The following is a 6560-nucleotide window of genomic DNA, read 5'->3' as shown; positions in this document are numbered from 1 at the left end:
TGGGAGAAGCAATACAACCCTTTGAGATGCGATGATGCTTCTTCAAAAGACTCGGGCTATCCTCCTTTGAATGACTAGCAAACAGTACCGGAGCGATGTAACCGCCGCCCTCATTCCAATCAAGTGTCACCCTAATCTGTTGGATGGAGCGGTATAATTTGTGTGTATACGCTATATAAGCGAATGGCACTTTAATTACTTTAATGGGGGGTGGTCGATGGAATTACTCTAATATAAGTAATGACAGAGTCATTAATATACGAGGCAGCCTTTTGCTTCACTATGTGGAAGCTGATTGTGGCTAAAAGGATCTATTCTCTTACTCCTGTTATGTGGAATAAGGTTAAACTTGGTATGAAGAACAGCTTCGTTTAACACTGTGAGATGGTACATATGCACTGAGTTGTTGGATTTCTTCATTCTCAAGAAGTTTCGGCATTTATATCAAAGACCAATGTGTCATAAAATTAGTCACTTTTTAAAAAAATATGCCGGCTTATCATAAATAAGTACTTAAGTATCCTTAATTAAAAATACCGATTAAGCATGTTTCATAAGTCCGTTGTTAGTATCAGTCGTTGCTGATTTAGCAAATATCCAACAATATGGCACATGCACAAACTAAATGACTGGAAATTAGGGAAAGAATCATCATCATACATATGTCGCTCATCCCTACATGAAGATATTTGAGTAACATTGGCGTTAATGTGGAATACAAGAGAATACATGGAATATCCTGTTCGTTTATTAAATTCATTGTTTATCCTGACAGTAGTAGCTGCGGATTCTGTGAACAAATTCTGCTCCTGTCACGCTATATCGATATGTATATTCTAAATTTGATTTTGTTATGAGCTCATTGTGCATATAGTAATTAATAAAAGTTTACACATATATTAGTGATCGAACAACTATGCAACTATGTATAGGGGTAAATGGAGTAAAATGGTAAAAAAAAATGTTACACATATTTCATTAGAAAACTGTGGGAAGTAATTTGTCTAATTTTGTCAGTAGATGCACTTTGTATCTCTTATTAAGCCTAGAAAATTTCATGATAATTGATGTTACATACATAATGGCTTTTATTTAAAAAAAAAAAAGAAAGAATTTTTCGAATCTCACAGGTGAAACTATTATGGCACACCTTTAATATATAAATTAATAAATAAAAAAATAAAATTCAGAAACAGGAAACGAAATTTTTCTTTTTACTTTATCGGTTGGAAGAAAATGGTAAAAGTGCAAACGTTTATTGGAAAATGGACTGAAAGTACATTTTCGTTAAGATAGAAAAAAAATCGTCTGAGACAATTCGTAGCTCGGAAAGTTTGCTATAGGTAATGATAGTCTTTATGATAAAATTCAAATATTTTCACGGAACTCTGGCAAAATTTTCTTCCAAGAATTCACCATAGGTTCTTCTACATTATATTAACGATAATTAATTAAAATAAAATTCGAAATAACACCATAGGGTTTTATGTATAAAGCGTATTAACATGTTGAGACACATAATTCGCACTTTTATGCTTTATATGAAATTCTAACTCATAAGACATCAAATTGAAACTTACGCGATACTTGAGGAGTGGGGTTTAGTGACATCACTACCCTTTGTTGATGTTTTTGAATGTCGTGAAAATGTATGTTGGATTGCTTTATGTTTGGGATAGTGTGTAGCGAATCCTAACAAATAAAACGTTCACACTGTTTTCATGATCTTCTAATAAAACTTCCGGTCGTCTAGACAGTCCCAAGTCCCGAAGGCCTCATACGCCCCTCTATGGGTCCTTTCTCGCTTTCCGAGTTGGGGATGAGTGTAAAGTTATTATTGCACATAGTCACACATTATACAAAAGGGTTGTAAGTACAATATGGCTCCACACTATTTTCCTATTAGCAGTTACTTCCTCACTGTATTTTACCACCGAAGAATATTGTTGTGCTATATAGCGAGATATGGAGTGTACGTACATACATATACCAAATCCATTTTGTCTGTTCCGCTGAAAATGTGATTTCGATTCTGTGTAATGGGTTGTAATTTTTTGCCACCACCCCCAACGCGGATGTCGCCAGAGATGTTTTCCTGCAAGGGTTGCAAGCACATCTCCCGCGGTGGAAGCACCACGAAAGAATCGAATGGAATATTGATGCGTCTTCTAAAGGCGCGCGCGTATATCCCCATATGAAGGAAATTACAGAGATGCGCGTTACGCTTCAAGGCATTCTATTTTGGGTGGTTGGATATTGGAAAATTATTTCACTCTATGGTCGTTGGATTTCCTTGTCAGGAAATCCCCCCTAGTGCACGCTTACAAGGTTCGCCTGATTCACATCAACCTTTTAAGAAAATTTGTCTGCTCCATCCATCCCCAAAATCCCCAAATATTATGATGAGGATTCATCTCTCTGTGTGTGGTTGGCCCTGAGCTTAAGTAATGTAATGTCTTAATGCTGGCACTTTATGTGCTCTTTGGAACCACAGATGTCTTGCGGCTACTGCAAATGATGATGCGGGAAGATGGTATATGAATTTATATACTACAAACATGCTGACGAGCTAATTCCTTATGCATAGAAATCTTGTACATATATAGATAACTATGCTCAAGGGCCAAACTTCTCACAGTAGCCAGAAGCTAATCTATCGAGGTGTATACCTAATTCATTTAATTGATATCATTTTTCACGTAGATAAAATGCCAAAAGAGTATTCTGCCATACTCGCAGGAGGTAATCTAGCTCTCTTCCTCATAACAAGAAGAATAATTAAAGTGTGGTATTTTGGAAGGCACCCTCTTGTGGATGCGAAAAGCCATTCAGAAAAATCAAAACAAATCCGGCAGAGATTAAAGTATTTACGCAAGTGAGTGTTAATGGAAGACAAAGAATGTTGGTTTTTTTTTTCACTTAAACACCCTCATTTTGGGCAAGTTGGGTGTGATGATAGCTAAATTAAATGAGATATATGAGTGTACAAGATTGGGGACGGTATATATGATGACCTCTCGTTGAAGAAGAGGATTGTTCGGGTCACGATAATGGACTCTACTTAAAATTACTTAATGAAAAGGATTTTTTTTTATTTTATCCCGTAGATGTATATTTTTGTTGAGAAGCTAGAAAATTTATTTTCAAAAAAATATTACAGCTATTTATTCAAAAATTAATCTATGTACATATGAGTTTGTACTTTAGCGTGTCTTTTGTGTAAAACTTATGCAAAGTCGTCCATTTAAAGCTTAAACTTGATATGAGAATATAAATTATACATATATGTACATACATAGCATTAATAAAATATAGTACATATCATTTTTTTGTATTTTGTGAATTTTGCTTTGGGGTAAGAAGTAATATGAATTTCGCCAATACCAACAGAAAAAAGAGCACAAATCTGAAAGGCATGCTCGCTAGAGGTGTAGATTTATAGTTGACTCCCTTTCTGGTTGTGGTACGGCTCTTGGGGATGGTTAAGAGAACCACACAAATAAACGACTCAGTAAATCGAGGTGCTAGGGAATTAGGTAGCGACTGTCATTGTACTGTCGCCTCAGAATGTGTGTAATTTCTACCCAAGGCTTTTGGAACGGAAGGAGAAAAGAGCAAGAGTGTCTTGCTTGTGCAAAATTTGTGTTCATGCTGTTTGCCTATAAAATGGTCGGAGGTGAAATAAAAGCCATGGGGACTAGAGGATATGTGCCGAGAATTTCTGCTACTTAGCGTCTCTCTAATAACTCCATGGCATTAGAGACGGGTTGTATGAGGTAGATGTGGTTTACAGAGGATTCTGAATGGCTTAAATTGCATATAACGAAAGGTTTTCACTCGTGAATCTTCATATCCAACCCCGATAGTGTGGCTTTGGCTGCCTTCCGAATCCGCTGTTCATATGGAGGCCGCATTAGGTACAATGAGGCCTGGTATTTCGTTGCTAAATTTAATTAGGGAATAGTTGAAAGTTTCTTAGTAGCGCCACCCCTGAACACACCCAATATTCCAATATGGCAATAACTGTCACAGAAAATATAGTTTCCCGAAATTGGGGAATAAGAGTGAGTGCACAGCACACATTATACATTCAAGCCAATTTTCAAAAGAAAAAATAATTGTGAGTAGTGTCTGGATTTAAGGGAAAATTTATCAAAAGGGAATGAGTGAGGATAATATCAATATCAGAAAAATACTTAAAATTATTACTAAAAACTGATAAAAAAATTTTTTTTCTTGGGGGAGCCATTCATAAATTTCTAACAGATACTGCAAAAAAAGAAGCAAACACACAAAAAGGCGACAATTTAAGAACTCGTCAAAATTGGGGGTTACATGAAAGGAAGGGGGTCACTGGAAAAAATCATTGGTGGAATAGCTAAACAGGAACGAAATTCTTTTTATATATAATACATATATATTATATACACACATTAATATATTCTAATTTTAAGAATTTAGTAGAATCTAAGAGGTAGAATTTCGCTTCGTACAAAATGTGGATTCTGTATAGGGTAGGGAGTTGCAATTCGGATTACACGCAGAACCGTCGGAATCCCGCAACATTCGTCCGAAATTACCTAATTTGAACGCCACCAAAATACGAAAATCTATGCGCTGTCTGAATAAATTAGGGCTAAAACTTGGATATAAAATTTTGAATATGAATGGTGAATTTTGCATAGCTAATCAAGATATGGTGGAAGATGTCGGCGTCACAACTTTCTCCTTCTCCCGAGTTCATTGAGGAAGTCTCTTTAGGGTGACCCACCCTTGCGATTATACTCTAGCTCAAAGGCGGTGGGAGTAGATTATCTTTTTTTTTTCGTTTTTAAAATGTTTTGAATTATAGAGCTTTAAAATATGTTTGTACTGAAATATTATTATTATCATTAAAAATGTGAGTCTGGAGATCATACCCCGAAACCCGAAGTCACCAGTTGTAATCCCTAGAGGTGTTAACCCTAGTTATGTACGTTATGGACTAATGAAATTGTTATTTGTTTTTTTTTAAAATCTCACCCTATAACCCAGATAGGTCTATGAAACCGTAGTTTAAAAATGACCGCGCAATAACTTAAAGATAGAACAGTAAACATATTAAGACAAAAACAACAACAATAAAAAAAACACTGATCGGCCAATTTGCTATTTTGTCGTACATATTAATTCTTTTTATACGTTTATACGTATACTAGTCAACCCGAGCCCGCAATCACGTGTGAGCAAACTCCATTTTAAATTATAAAAGGGGGGCGTTAGTAGGGGGATGAATAATACGGTACCCCGAAAAATTCCAAAAATAAAAAAATCCCGTTATCTGACCCTTGAGCAGGTAGAAAATGGGAAAAAATCAATTTTTCTGTGGGGGCGCTATAAAGGGGGGTTGGGGCGGAATCCCATATAGCGCTTGCAACTCGTATTGACCCCCTCTACCCCCATACCAAATTTCATCAAAATCGGCCCAGCGGTTTAGGAGGAGTTCATGTGCCACAAACAGACAGACTTTTCAGCTTTATATATTAAATTAGGGCCATGCAAAGAGAAGAAATCATTTTCAAACAACATTTCGGCCGCCAAATTCAAGAATCCACAAAAAATGTATGAGTTTTATATGGGGGCTGCCTGAAGGGGGGCTTTGAGGGTAAAATGAATACGCCCATCTGAAACCGCCTCTGTACCAAATTTCATCGCGATCGGTCAAACGGTGTATTTATATAGAAAAGAAGGAATGAGTATTACCAACAAACAGACCTTCCTTTATTATAATGTAGATTATAAAGCAATTTTTTTTAAAATTACAACTGAAGTATTACAGTAGAGGTCCACATCAACGAATAATTGGATATACCAATCTCGCGCATTAAATATATTGTGCGAGAGTAGTACAGCCGATTATTGTTGATATGGACTTCTACTGAAGTTGAAAAATTTAATTTTGTTGCTTTTAAAATATGATGGTTCTACTAATTGCTGAATCAATAAAATAATATTATTTTAAGCGATATTGAAACACACAAAATATTGAATAAATAAATTACCATCTCCGCAGGGATTTTTTTTTTACAAATTCTTGAGGAATGAGAAACGATAAAATGACGTGCCGCGATGTTCAATTTGAGAAATTTTGTACCAAGAAAAATATTTACCTAAAATTTTTTAAGAAGCTTCACCCTCCAAATATCTCGTGAGAATCGCGTCATTCAATCAATCAAATATTGGTATGAAAAAAGTAGATTTTAGGGTGGATTTCTCCCTCAATCATCCCAAATGTTTTCTTTCTTATTAATAATTCGTACTTGCGTCAATAATTTCAAAGTACCGTCGCACCGAAAATCCGTCAGGTGCAAGCGAGGAGGTCTAGCACCCTCATCTATATCCCTCACGTAAATGCCATTCAGACGCGAAATATGTTAAATTCCATGATTTCAGCAAGCATAAGTTGTATTGTGGAAGACCGTGATGTGTACATATAAATTAAGGATGGCGTGCTCTTTTAATCTTATTTGCTCGCAAATTTAAATTGCAAAATTTTAAAATACCATTATTCCGGGGAGGCA

The sequence above is a fragment of the Lutzomyia longipalpis genome, chromosome 2, assembly GCF_024334085.1.
Source record: "Lutzomyia longipalpis isolate SR_M1_2022 chromosome 2, ASM2433408v1".
Classification (NCBI taxonomy): Eukaryota; Metazoa; Arthropoda; class Insecta; order Diptera; family Psychodidae; genus Lutzomyia; species Lutzomyia longipalpis.
The sequence above is the reverse complement of the archived record's forward strand: the minus strand, read 5'-3'. Positions refer to the sequence as shown.